Genomic DNA, 15,113 nt, shown 5'->3' on the forward strand with positions numbered 1-15,113 from the left:
CGTCGATGGCAAGAGTTGAAAGAGGAATTTAAAAAAAGATGTGTGTGTGCGGGAGATGTCCCTGAAGGTGAAGCAGCAGCTGCCATCGCCCATCAGTCAACGCCCCTCCCCATCAGAGCGTGTTTAATATCCCACAAGGGCAAGTTGTCGAGCCATGTCCATGCCTGTCCGTCAAACATTATTACCTCACTGGTGAAACGCAGATAAATGTCCTCGGCAACTCAAACAAACCATTTCCCCATTAATGAGTGGATCTTTGTCTAAGAACGCCCATTCAATCCGCTGAGGTGAAAAACCAGAGAATTATCTGGAAGCAATTAAACACCAGAAAATCCCTGTCAGTTTTGAACGTGGAAGGCATTAAAATGTACAAACAAGCACTTAATGGATCCATTTTGGCTCCATATTGTAATAAAATAAGCTGCACACATAACCGCTATGGTTCCCTACTGGCGAGTATTTTGGTCTTATCACTATATTCCGATGTTAATGGGATTTAAATCCAAGGCGAACAAACACTGACCCCTCAGAGTTGATTATACTGCGATTATAAACAAATTATTAATTAAAATCTGCATCGCATGTAATTCCCCAATGACTTGTTTGGTTTCTGTGCGTGTGTTTGCAGCACTAGACACTTGTAAGGACGATGTATTGACTTACATTAATTCCCTGGAGGATTTTTCCAACCTCGAATGCCTCGCTTCAACCTTTACCCCAACCTTAACCCTGTCACAACTCCTGAAGCTTAAAACTTTTAAAACAAACGCTAAACTTTTTGCGAGGACGGTATTTTTGTTCAAAGTTCAAAGAAGGAAAAATAAACCGTCAGCTAATAGCCAAAACAGGGTCAGGAGAAGAGAAGCCAAAGAGCCATCTTTAACGTCAACACACACACACACACACACACACACACAGTCGAATACACACTTCAATCTCTTTGCATTCCACCCATTGAAATCATCAGCAACGTGGCCCAACAGCAAACCACACACAAAGTCATACCGGGCCATGTTATTGTTTCGGTAAAACACATGTATATCAATATAAGTAATTATATAGTGTATCTCCAGTCTGCAAGTGAACAACTATTATTTAAGGGTGAAAAAGAAAAAGAGAGAAAGCGTCTTCCTTGATTTTCTCCATTTCTGGTGGGTTTTTCAATTAAAATCTGCAATTACTCATCTCCAGCTCAGAATAGAGAAACAGCAACTTGGCTTATTAGTTATTAAATTCTCCATCAACTCCCGGGTCAGTGGCGCGCCAGCAGCTGCTGCTCCAGGAGAATGCCTTTGTATCGTGTTACGCCATTATATTTCTTGTGGTAAGCCTGCGAATTAAGTCCGTCTGTCTTTGTTTTAATTTATTCCACAGGGTTAAACAGACGTCAACTCTCCTCAGTTATTGATGATTAAGTGATAAAAGGGCCCAGACGTGAGCTGTGATGAGTTTGAGTCTCACTCCTGAGCTGATGAGTAGTGATTTGATTCCCTCACATGAAAGAATCAATGGGAAACATCACAGAATTGCCTTTCTTGTTGTGAATAAAGGTCACATGTTTCAGTGTCTAAGTTGTCCAAAGGAAAAACCTTCATCTCCTTTGGTCTCACACCTTAACTTGCATAACACGTCGCTCTTCCTGAGCCGCGGTGCCCTACATGCAGCTCTCGGCTCCGTGCGAGTGTTTGAAGTTGTACCAGAAGCTCAGATCATCTCGCCGACTTCATTAAAAACACATGTGACGCTACGCAGACGGGCTCTCTCTTCCTCTCGCTCCCTCTCCTCTGCCTGCTCGCCTTTCGCACTCAGACACCTCTCATCCATCAAACGGAGCAGATGGGCAGCAGTTACCACGTTTCATTCATCTTTTTCTCAGAGGCATCCGCATATTTATCCCTTCCAACAACTATAATGAAATCAGTTTATTCAGAAATGTGAGCGTGTACGACGCACGGGCCGGAGCAACGTCATCTCCTCAACAGGGAGGAATCGGAAAAAAGGTCTGAAGAGGTGACAGGCTCTGCTGGCTGGAACAATAATGACTGGATTGACGGAAACTTTATTAACGCTTTGAACTCTACAATAGAAAAAGGTCTTCCAATTGTAGAATATTCAAATGCTTAACACCTCTAAACTCTGTACAATCTGAGCTAAAAGGTTCCATGAGTCAATAAAACTGCCGCAATGATCTCATCCCGAGTGAAGAATGTGACGAAGACAAAGGCCTTAAGGGTTGACCATTCTTTCAGCGTTACGTGTATGTTGAGAGTTGCACACTTGTTGGTTGTGCCGTGTACCTCGACGTGTACAGTCAACGCGGTGGCAAATCTTTGGCTGCATGCGGTCGTCCACAAGCGGACATGGCTGGATGACAACATTTTAGTCACCAGGACTGGCGGACACACAAACTATGAATTCGCCTTTAGCTTCCTGGGTCTAAAAGAATGGATGTTCTAGCTGTTATGGTTTCTATTTATTTTCAATTTACCCGTGAGACATCCGTTTTCAGAGGGTTGACAACCTTCTGCTTCAAATTGTGCAAATGTGAAGATGTACAATGTTTTATACAATTATACGTGGGATAAGTTTGTTCTGAGTTTTGGAAAAAAGAGTGTTTATCACTGAACTTAGACATTTTATAGCCTCAACCATTAATCGCTGTTGGGAATCGTCATTATTTGCAGACCTGTTGACATATCTCTATCAACCACACAGGTAAACTCTGAGGCCACACATCTGCTTGCATGCCGTGCACGCAGAGAAACACACACACGCTTCTTTCATCCATCCACTGCAATAACGAGAAAGCCAGAGTTCCAACGCTCTTTGGCACCCGGGAGCCAGTGTCACAGCTCCAACCCACAGCGGGGGGAAAGCACAGGATGGGGAAACTCGAGACAACACCAGGACTTTAGAGGACTTCCATCTGCAGCTTCCTCCAGGAGCATAATGACCCACATCCAGCCAGCGTTATACCAGATCCCCATCCCGAGCCAGCGAAGGGCCTGGTTTTTGCTACATTGGCCAGTTAGAATTTGAATTGGTTGTCAAATTTGAAGCTTAAACACAAGCAACTGGAGTCATATGAAACTTTTTGAAGGACAGTGGAACGGCTCCAGAAACCATTGCAGACTGCACCTATCGCCATAAACTGTTAAGAATATCTTTCGGTCAGATTCTGTAGTATTTCCCATTCCGCTGACCTGATCATTAAACTAACAGGATTCCAAACTGCCTGGATAAGAACCATGAATAACGACAAAGCCAGTTCCTTCACATCTGGGCCTCAGAACAAACAAAAAGGGGAATTTCACCAATTCCAAGCTCCACGTTTGGTTTGGGCGAGTCCGTCAAACAGTAATATCTTCTCCAGAGGAGCAGTCAGAGGGCTGCTCATACTGTACGTAGGACGTTAGGGTCTGTATCCGCTCGAGGGAAAGAGTAAAGTAAACTGTCAGGAAAAGAAGCTTCAGTTCGAGCTCGGGCTGGATGATATGGTCAGAAATATTATCAGGATAAACAATACCATATCACTCAATATCGATAATTATCTCGATTCTTGTCACATTTGGTCAAACATGAAATCTGGAAATTGTCCACACATCAGGGTCTGGATTTTCGCATTTGCAGGAGATTCTTCGTCTGGGTCTTCTACGTGGATGTAACCTCTTTTCCATCCTTGGATATTTATATTCTTTCATCACTTGTTAGAATCATCGTCAACACTCACAATCGCTTGAGGTTAATCCTCCTGCTGTGTTCTCACGTGGGCTCACTCTGACATTCTCTGGAGATTTTACTAGGGGGCCAGTAGGATAAAACTCCAGAGAATGTCCTCAGCACCTGACTCGGACATTTGTGTTTTCACATCCAGCCCCTCGGGATATACTGAGGATATCATTGTATCACCCAGGCCTAGTTCGAGGTAAAAGATGAGGTATAACTTTAGATGTGAGGTCTCATACCTCATGATTCAAACATTATCTCCTAGGTTCCAGAAGGAATAAAGAAAAAAGCAAATAAGAATGGTAACTGCTCTTAAAATAGGAATTCCTTTTGTTATAGGTGGCCAAAAATGAAAAACATTTAATCATCTTTTATCTTTACACGATTTCAATCGAGCCAATGCACCTGTGTGCTTAAAGCTCTTCTACAGACGTCACCAGAAACCAACCTGATATAGCTGCGTTTTAACTCCAGTGTGATATTTGGTGCCGCTTTTGTTTCCCCATGTCGCCACACACACAGCTCAAATTTTACAACCGCATAATTAAATTTCATGATTATAATCACAGCGAGATTGGTGATTGTAGCTGTCATGGCAACCAAAAGGCCCTCAGGCTCAAAGCTAATGAAATGTGAAGCAATCAGTGAAGGGGGGATTCCTTATCAATGGGAATCTTATTTTCTGAGTCTACAACTGATGCTATTAATAAAGCGCCTGGCCTTCCTGTGAACGAATGATGCAAATGCAAGCGGCCTTCCAGGAAACTGAAGCGCACACTCCCTCGTGCATCGCCGCACGGCAGCCACCGGTTACAGTTTATATGCCCACTTATGAACTAGAATCAATTCAAATCCCCTCAGTATTGAGTGTTGGGGTTTGTGCTATGTCTAGGATGGTGGTCTGAGAGGTGAATATAAACACCAACACAAGATCCTAAGCATGACGGAGTGAGGGTAAATATTTCCACTGGCTACTTGTGGAGCCTGGAAAGAGGAAAACAATTGTATTCAGTTGGAAGAGTGGCGAGTGTGTGCATTGTCTTTCTATACTGGTAAGGACAAAGCACCTGGCGTTAAGAGTTGGGGTTTTTGTTTCGGTTGTGATACAGGTCACGGTCAAAAGTATATCTGAGAGAGGTACTGAAACTCATATGTAGGAGTGTATGTTGTGTGTATGCTTCACACGTGTGTGTGCATGAGTGACACACAGAGGGAGAAAGCGGACGAGGAAGTCTCTGAGTCACTTTCCGATATTTGTGCTCAGATGCTGATTTCTCACGCACAAAAAACAAAAACCCAGGAAAAAACATTTCAGGGATACAATTAGAGACGTTTTTTGTTTTGTTTGAGCTGCGACAGTTGGGTGGGAAGATGCTTTCTGTATTTTTTCTCTGTTGGCGGCCATCCGTGATATGTGTTGATGAGCTGAAGCAGATACAAGACAAACGCCTCCTCTCTCTGTATTTTACTTGTGGGGCCTTTGTGTTGAAAGTGAACAAGACACGTGACTGTGGGAGAGGAAAGTTAGGGGATAAAGTCACGTACTTAATATAACTTGACTGAAAAAATACAAATTTGTCCTCTTATGTGGGATTTGCGGGCGCCACAGAGAGGACAGCGGTGTATACAGTACATGCAGGATTGCAGTGTCAATGTGGGTGGCGAATGTGCAGTTTGATTACACTGTGTATCCGCGGAGTTTAAAGTAAACTCCCCAGATTGCTTGAGATTTGCAAAGGAATAAAGCACATTGTCTATTGTAAGTCCGTATAAACAAGAAAAACTCCTGAGAGAATGTGTATGGTGGAGTTAAATTTCATCTGGATGGAAAAAAAAAACACACACACACACACACACAAAGCTGACGGAAGGTTAATGCAGAGATTTGAGGTTAACTGCTTTTCTGCCTGACTCAGCTGAATGAGATGCAGTGACCAAGCCAGGGGTGATGCCCCGCGGCTGCCAGCATTCATTTAACGTGAATCTCAATCACGCTTCTGGCCTCCGACGATTAAACAAACAGGATCGACTGCGATATCGAGATGTTCGGGCTTCACTTTTGGGAAGTTGACAAGAGTAACAGCAGCGAGCGGAACGGCCTATTTGTTTTTAATTAACCTGAACTTGAGGTAAAAATTGATGTGTATTTTACTTCTAGACGATGCACTTAACTCAGGTTCAGTAGTAAACCTCATTTTAAGTCTTATATTGATAAGATATGCTAATCACAGACTGTATATAAAGATGGATGGTGTGTCTCCACTACCTCCCACTAATTAAAATTGAAGATGAAACATCCAAGACACAAACGCTGCCATCTTGCGTATTTAGAGCCAGAGTCTGCGCTGTAGCAATCGGGGGATGGAGCCAAGATCCCGTCGATAAGTGCACTCTGTTTTTATACCAACAAAAACTAATTAAAACCAAACTGCCTGGACATACACCAGTGTGATAGGAACTTCCTAAAATGGAAGAAACCCTCTATGAGAAAATGTTATCTGACATGTACTTTTTAGATTGGTCCATGTCCCATCCATTAACAGGGAGGAGGTGGGGTTTATAACTGTATATAGTATCCAGCCATCAGGTGGCAATCAAGACGATTTGGCTTCACTTTGGGGATTTGTCATGTCTTTCACAATGTGAAACTAAAAGCAGTTCTCTGTGGTTTTCATATTTAATGGAACATTTTGTTACCGTTTTATTGATATTTTGCATATTTTTGTTTTGATGCAATAAAAACACCGTGTCCCTTAAATAATTGCGATCTCGACAATAATCATGGTCATGATTTTCGGCCACAATCCTGCAGCCCTGTGCCAACTTACACCCACATGGGCCAAGATGGGAATCAGGAAAAAAGATTAGTATGCACAAAAGTGATGTAGCAGATGCTGTTGTCCAAGAAGTGAGTGTGTTTTCCGCCCCCTGACCCTGGTAGAGTCAGAATCATCAGCTGCACAGGACCACATGAAGTGCAAGGTTATCAGCGCCCTGTTTACTTTGTGGATAAGCTCGACAAAGAGACTCGACACTGAGCTGCATGGCCAGACCTCTTTGCTTTGACAATGTCGAAAACAAATACAAATGGCAATAGTAGCATTTATCATCACGGCCGTTATTGACAAGTAAATGAAGATGAATAAGGGCCTCTTTCACTGGGAGGTCAGGGGTCAAGGGGGGTCACCTCAGCTGCCGCACTCCCACCCGTGAGCCACAGCGACATCAGACAAAGCTCAGGTCTCTGCTCAGTTTCCACTTTCATCCTCTACAAATAACAATATGACTTAATGAATCAAACAAAAATCTGATTAAATATCTAAATAGGGCAAATTGTCTTTATTGCCAGTGCGGTTCTGCCCCTGTAAAGGACAATCTGTTCCCATGAGCAGCTGATGTGAGCAATCATGACTTGTTTGTGCAAATATAAACTCTACTCAGTTGCAGGCGCTCCAACAGATATCCATATGGTTCCTGTTAGAAAAACGTCTTGCTGCACGCTTCGTCACTCCACTAGAAACCAAACTCGAACTGGTTGTAATCAGACCAAACGCAGAGGCCGAGGCCGACGTATTCTGCCGAACATGGAGCACACGGGACCATGTAAGTGGATAGTGTAATAATAATGCAAAGATCTGTATCCCTCCCTCCTCACAGCAGAGAGCCAGGAGCCGAGGACGCCAGTGGACACCAGATATGACGAGAATAACTATTGTGGTGAGGTGCTTAAATATGCCCCTGGGCTCCCATTTTTAGATTTTGGCCATGTAAACACACACAGGGAGATCTGGCTGCTATAAATACACATCTTGTTAGGAAAAAATGCCATAGTTGTGTCAGAATCGATTTTCTTGACAATAAAAATGCCCTAAAATCGTATTGGACTCATTATTCTGGTATGTTAAAGGTGGTTTATTGCAGAGTCTGATCATCCTGTAGATCAGAGACTCCCAAACTGTTCAGCCCATGCACGATTCCCAAACTAATTAACCCAACAGATATTGATTTGAGCCCAAAAAATTCCGCTATGTGCACGTTTCCTGTGGTGCTGAAAACCAACCTGCTGCAACTGAGGCTGCCGGAAATCTGTCGTCATCACCTCAGGGGTCACGTGGAGACAATGAAAATCAGAAGGCTGAGGATTTATTTGGTTTTATTTTTAAATTTAACAAAGCGAGAAGGTTCCCAGTTAAATCCTGGTTTGGCCGGAGTCTTTCCACGTGGAGTTTGCATGTTCTCCACGTGTCCAAGTAGGTTTTCTCCCAACATGCAGATTGGGATTTGGTTAATTGAAGACTGTAAATTGATGTTAGATTTGAATGTGAGTGTCAATGGTTGTTTCTGCATTTTGGCCATTCGATATGCTGGCGACCTGTCCAGGGTGTACCCCCCCGACCATCAAAAAGATAAGCAGTATAGATAACAGTATGTTTTTAATTTCCGGAAATCATCTTACAACCTCCTTCTGTGTCTCTCGACCCCTTGCTGCCCTGTAGATAAAGTGCCTTGCTCAAAGGCTGCCAACTGTACTCCATATTCTCACTCTCTCTAACTCATCTCTATAGTGAAGCCTTGCACTCATCCTAAAGCCCTCTCCAGGAAACAGTTAAAAAAAAAGTACTGGCTCCTCTCACGCACTTCATGGTGTTTCCCATTAAGTGGTTTCTGTCCTGCATCCAAAACAAAGTGTATTCGCTGTAAGTTGCCAACCCTGGGGAAGAAATCACTGACTGGCTGTTATTAAATAGTTCCATATTAAGCCTCTGTGCTGGTCTATGAGACATTAAACATCCCTTTCATGTCTGGCATACGATTTAAACGGGAAGCCATTGGTGCTGGGTCTTTTTGTCTCTTTCATCCAACCTGGCTGATTCGCTGGCTGGGCTGTGTGAATGGCAATCAATAATCAATACGAGGGCTATACGCTGCACCACCATGATTCATTGATCTTATTATACTATTGTAGCCCCTCTGGTGGCCTATACGGTCACAGACGCTGCCTGACCAGCCCACAGGCTCCTGAATGCAAGGTGCAGATGCAGGGTGCACCCCCCTTCTATGCGTAAAAAGAACCAGACGCTTCCACCCCATTTTTTCTGCACGTTTCTCCTCCGGTGATGTGATGCACCACCGGAGAACAGAGGGTGAGAATAAAGGAGCTGTCACTTACATTCATCGGAGCCGGTCCTCTGCTCTGTGGATGTGCGCTCCCGGTATCCCCCTCCGAAAACCTGATTAGTATTCAAACGGTTTTTCCCAATTCAGCGACGGACAATCCAAGCAGGACACAAAATGTTGAATTGGAGCCCGGCTGGTCAGCTGGTTTTCCTTTTCCTTTCTTGTTTTTTTGTTTTTAAATAATATCCACACACACGCACACACACAAAATGGAAAAAAAGACAGCTGTAGCAATTCCACAGATGTTCTAATCCAGCAGATGAGACTCGGATGGTCCCACTCCTCCTTTTTGCGTCCTGGTCAGGTGAGCGCGTCTGGATGAGTGTAGCGGAGAGGAGCCGTCTGCAGCCCCGCAGAGATCCGCCTCAGTGTCTCGCTGATCTTAAACTCCGCTCCTTCCTTCCCTCAGCATCCAGTCCACTCAGAGCCGGTGTGTGTGTGTGTGTGTGTGTGTGTCTGTGTGTGTGTGAGCCGCTTCATGGCACCGTGCGCCTCACCGACTGAAAGCCGACTCCTCCGGCACAAGGCCCAGCCCCCCTGCTCTGCTCCATACCCTCCTCTTCTTCTTCTTCTTCTTCCTCAGCCTCCTCCTCCTCCCTTCCACAGACTTGGTAATTTATTCGGGTAGCTCTCTACACAAAAGGGGGGGACAGAGGAGAGAGAGGCAGACTGGGGACTACGGTAGGCAGAGCAGAGCGAGAGGGAGTAGGGAGAGAGGAGGCTGGAGAGCAGCCTCTGGTGCCCCCCAGCTCCGCTCAGTGGAAGTAGTGCTGGAGACAAAGGAGCGATCAAAGGACTTCAGCTCAGCATGGCACATTATATATGGATGTGACTCATTAGCTAAATCATTTCTCTCCTCCTCCTTCTTAATATTATTCTGTAATTTAGAAGGACACCAGACAAAACCTCAGAGCTCCCTATGGACGTTTAGGGAATTTAGTATTTTAATCTATTTTCTGGAAAGATAGGAAATAAGATGATCACATAATTTGGAGGCGAGGCTTCGATCAATTCTGAAAATTTAATGTGTCTTGTGATTTTACTGATTAGGGATTTTATTTATGTACGTGGGTTAACAAAGTGCTATGGTGGCCCTGAAGTGCAAATGACAAATAAGAAAACACAACAACGACAAATATTTGCCATTTTGTTTTCTTATTTTCTTTTGTGTGAGTTGCACTAACACATAACATTTAGATTTCAAGTTGCAGTGCATGGTACTGAAACCCAAGCACAATGCTGTTACATGAAGTTAGATTTTAAATATCTGGATGTAAAAGCTTGAGACTATAGGAAGCAGCTGAGGCGGCTGAGCCGAGGTTCAGGCACACGCAGACAAAAACGCACACACCCTTTGGATTGCTAGCATCAGCAAGACGGAAGTCATGCATCACCCCAGATTTTAGGTCAAGCAACCACCTGCAAAGGAGGAGATGTGGAGGAGGAAGAGGAGGAGGAGGATGAGATGGATGAGGGAGGTGTAACAGGGGTGAAGGTGAATAAGGACATAAATCCATCTTTTTAGCTTTGGGAGACACAAGGTTTACAGTACGCTGCAGTCAGTCATTGATGGGAAATGGTACATTTACACCTCACCTCTAATCATCGGCTACATCAACACAATAGACTTGTTTAAATCTCCATGAGACACATTTACACATGAACAAATGAATGCAGACACCAAATAACCATGAAATAACTAAACAAATGGCAGCATTAGTGTCATAAGCTACTTGTTAAAATTACCAAAAGAGGAAATGAAATCCCAGCGGAGCAACAAGCAACATAAAATTTGATTGAAAGACAGTAACTGAAAAGGGTCAACATCCAATAACTAATAATCATTCCTGTAACTAAGTAGATGTTTTTGTGCAGCTTTTACTCAACTAAACAACCAATATGGATTTTTGTGGGCCGACGCTGATTTCGATATTAAGGAGTAAAATGTGAAAAAAGGCAATGAATCCTAAGATGTCGATATCCAACCCTTATGACAAATTGATGCCTGATATTTTACAGTTTAACCATAAACTTTATTTTGAATAACTATAAATAAAAATAATCATTTGATTCCAAAAAATATAATGTAAACATCTATTCTGCATTTTTTATACTGTAAAATAAAAGTTCCTATAAGCGCAGACCATCCATCTATTATCTATATCAATTATCCTTTGAGGGTCGTTGGGGGAGCTGGAGCCACTCCCAGCCGATACTTCGAAAGGGGGCAGGGTACATCCTGGATAGATCACCAACATATCGCAGGGTCAACACACAGAGATAAACATTCACATTCACATTCACACTGTGGCAATAGTCGATGCCACCGGGGTCTCATCACAACAACCAGAGACGAACCACTCACTTCTTTATTCTTTATTAAATCAACATAAACTCACAAATCTCTTAACTCAAAGTGGACAGCAAATTCTGCTGGCCTCCAGCTTTCCAGCTTAGTCTTTAGTGTGCGTCTCCTCTATGAGCTTCACTCAAGTGCGTCTCACTCCGTGTGTCTCAGTCCTTGTCTCTGTCTCTGGAGGCTCAGCTGCTGCCTTTTGAATCCAGGGAGAGTTGATAGACCAACTAGTCTGAGCTGTGCCACTCACCTCTCCCTGGTTCACCTGGAGGTTCACTGAGCCTCCTCCACACACACCTAAGAGCCTCCAAATAAACCAGACTGCATGTTATTGGACTGTGGGAAGATGCTGGAGTAACCAGAGAAAACCAACAACCTTCAAGCTGCCGTGCCGCCCGTATAAGTGCATATCGACAAACATCAACGTCAATATCCATCTGTGAAAGGCCCATATCGACCAATAATACCACCACTAGTTTAAATCCTAGTCTAAATCCTTTTCATTACTGAGGACATGATTTGTCATAGATCACAAAACTGTTTTAGTTAATCACAATTGTATATTAAATTATAGTATTATCTACTAATCTACTGCTGATATAATGTCGTCCCTTCGGCTATTTAAGAGCCACAAGTACAACAAGTCATCGGTTTTGTTTTCATTTTCGATGAAGTATTTTCCTTCAACGAGCCAAAAACAGCAACATTCAGTAACATATTTATTACATTACTGGTCTTTAATGTTATCATAGCAAGTCTAACTTATTTTAGTTTGACTGTATGCATATAAAAAAACCTGTCTCTTGTTCCCACCCTCTGTTTCTCACCTCCTGAACCCCAGGCCCCAGATACGCCTGCGTTTCTCAGATACGAAGGGTTAACATGAAAAGATGCAATTTATAGCTGAGATATAGAACCTGATCCACCGGCTGATTGTGCCTTGCTCCTGCTGCCTGTGAGTTATGAGGATTATACAGCACAAGCCTTTGGAGATATTTGCGAAAGGTCTGTCGGCCAGAAAGAACCTGACACCTCCGAAATGAACGCACCTCCTTTAAGGTTTGGAAAATACATTTGTCACAAGGAAATGTTTAAATGAAAAAAAAAGACAAGGAAACCAATAAATAAATCGTCTCCTGCCCCACGAGTCCATGTGTGGCTTCGTCTCAAAATTTAATCTGTGTTCTTGTCCCGTGTGTGAGTGTGTGTGTGTGTGTGTGTGTGTGTGTGCATGTGTTTGTGTTTGGGAGGGAGTTTATTCGGCATCGAACTTGCCGTGTAAAACTGGCCACAGAGTTGCAATTACACGGCTTTAAGCAGGAGCAGATGGCTGAGCAGTGACACTTGAGGTGGGGCTCCCCACGGCGGAGGAGACCAGTGCAAGATTTATATCGTCGCCGCAAATAAATGTTAAAATCTCTCTCTGCCTCTCGGTCAAATACAAACACTCATGTGTACACGTACACGCTCAGTCACATGTACAAACTTGTACCAAAAACATGCAGTAAGATTTAATTACCTCCCATTTGTCATTTTCTTCCTCCAACCTCAAAATCCACAGCCTGACCATGATAACCCTGGTCTACATTTCAAACCACCAGCACACCTCCATGATTTATACTCTTTCAGGTCACAGATAAGCCTGATATATGTTCAAACTCCATGCATTCATAAGAAAGGAGATTAAATAGCACTCAGAATAGAGTGCATACCTCCGCCAGGGCCCAACAAGGCCTGATACGCACCAAATTGAACAAACACATAAATATCTGTTCCCTGTATACATAGGTCTGATTGAATGGGTCGTCTCTCACCTCATGTCTCATCCTTCCACCATCCTGCCAGCCCCCTGGCCTGAGGAAGATGTCCCCTTGGAAAGACAACAAGATTTGAGAGCTGATCATAATTAGAGCCAATGCTGGTGTCAATGTGCCATAAACAAAAAGATGAGATTTCTGCAGCGGAATTCACATTAAGTCCTGCATGCTACCACCCCCTCACCTAAACATTGTCCTGTTGTGAACACGTCTCAGTCGGACAATCTCCTGCTGTGTTGTTAATATGTGAAAGGTAAAGTCCAAATAATGTCCAGAACCAATTGTCCGGACATGAACTGGAACTCATGTCTGAAAACGGCTCAAGTCTGGTGAAAATCCGCTTTGTGGTTGTTATAGCATCTTTCCGACAAACAAACAAACAATTCAGTGGACAGGGGGCGAATCATAACCTTCTTTACAGCCCTAAATCTCCAAATACCTGCAGAAATCATGTAATCTGGGCTTTTTAAATCCTTCTTACTGATTTGAATAATCTTGGATCTTGACTCTGCTTGTGGTCATCATGAAACCAACAAAGAAATAAGCGTGACACGGTGGTTAACCAGCGACGAGTGGCTGGGAGGTCATTTAGAAATGCATCGTTAGGAGCTAATGGAGGGGCCTGTCTATATTGGCTGTAGGATTGGACTTGTTGGCAGAGCTTCCCCCTCTATCCTACACAAACACACACACACACACACACACACACACACACACACACACACACACACACACACACACACACACACACACACACACACACAAAACACACACACACACGACGATGTGATGCCTCTGGTGCGAATCAAAGCAGTAAATTGCCCAAACTGACATGTTTGCATACGCAGTGGACTGAAACTAATTATTTTAGATTCCATCACTTAAAGAAATACGCCGGTGAACACTGTAACATAACAAATATTCCTCCTCTGAGAAATATCCTCTGGAAAGTACGTCTGAAGCTGCTCCTTGACTGGCAGGCAACACGATATCCTGGTTCCGTATTTGCTGGCAGCTCCATCGTCAAAAGAGCTCAACGTGTCTGTTTCCACCACGTCTTATTTCATTCAACTGTTATCACTTCATCTCTTTGGATTCAGTCCCCTTCCTGACACACAGGTTCATCTTGAACATACATACGTTGACTCTCTTGTATTTTCTTGTCACTGAACTCTCGGTTTCTCTCTCGGCCGTACACACAGTTTGACCCTGGGTCCACGCAGGTGTCGGCCCGGCTATCTGATCCACCTTTCCTGTGCGACAGGATGGGATGAGGTCACAGCTCCGCTTCGGCGACTCTGCCGAGAAAGGAAAGAGCGGTGGCTTGATCAGTCCTTCCTTTCCCATAGACTAAATACCACTCTGGGTCATTAATTGGAGTTTATTTCAGAATTTGTTTACCTTGGAGTCACAGTCGAGTGTTTTCATGAAAAGTCTGGATTTAAAAAAAAAAAAAGAATCTAAACAAAAAGTTTTCCCTGTGTAGCCGTATCCTCACGTAGCATAAACCCCAGAAACCTCTGAAAGCCATCGCTGAGCCAAACAGTTTATCAGAGGGACACGTACAATCACTTTGAATAGAGTTAGATCAAGTGGAACATTGTATTTACAAATCATTTTTTAAACTTTGGCATTTTCAGTTGGAATAAATGACCTTGGGCTGAGGGCCACAGGCAGGAAGGGGAAGTCAGAACATATTTACAGATACAGAAGAACAATGTTGGTTTTGGTTTTTATAACATAAAAAAAGTAAAGTCTAAATTATCGTTTTCTTTTAGAGTTTTAGTGCGTCCAGACAAAGCTTCATGTCTTTGTTACATTGCTTGTATTTGATAGGTTTGATTTAGGGAGCGCCCTAAAGACTGAAGACGTTTGTATGACATAGATACGTCCTGATGTCATAACCGACGTGGGCTGCGTCTAACTGTACATGACATTGATTGGTTTGTAGATGAGCTTGCGTCTCAAGTCAGTTGTTAAATTGTTTACTGCTGTCTCAGCTTCCTGCAGTTGGTTCCAAAGTGGCTTTGGACTAA

General features: G+C 43.4%; 1 protein-coding gene across 1 annotated transcript in view; it reads right to left on the minus strand.

Annotated features, from left to right (window-relative positions):
* The window catches only part of dchs1b (dachsous cadherin-related 1b), an 88,117-nt gene extending 78,664 nt beyond the window's left edge, over positions 1–9,453 (minus strand). The window contains exon 1 of the mRNA XM_035178673.2: positions 8,897–9,453. The gene's annotated coding sequence lies outside the window, so the exon portion shown is untranslated. The remainder of the gene's footprint in view (positions 1–8,896) is intronic.
* Positions 9,454–15,113: the final 5,660 nt, after the last annotated feature.

The sequence above is a fragment of the Hippoglossus stenolepis genome, chromosome 15 (assembly GCF_022539355.2).
Source record: "Hippoglossus stenolepis isolate QCI-W04-F060 chromosome 15, HSTE1.2, whole genome shotgun sequence".
Taxonomy (NCBI): domain Eukaryota; kingdom Metazoa; phylum Chordata; class Actinopteri; order Pleuronectiformes; family Pleuronectidae; genus Hippoglossus; species Hippoglossus stenolepis.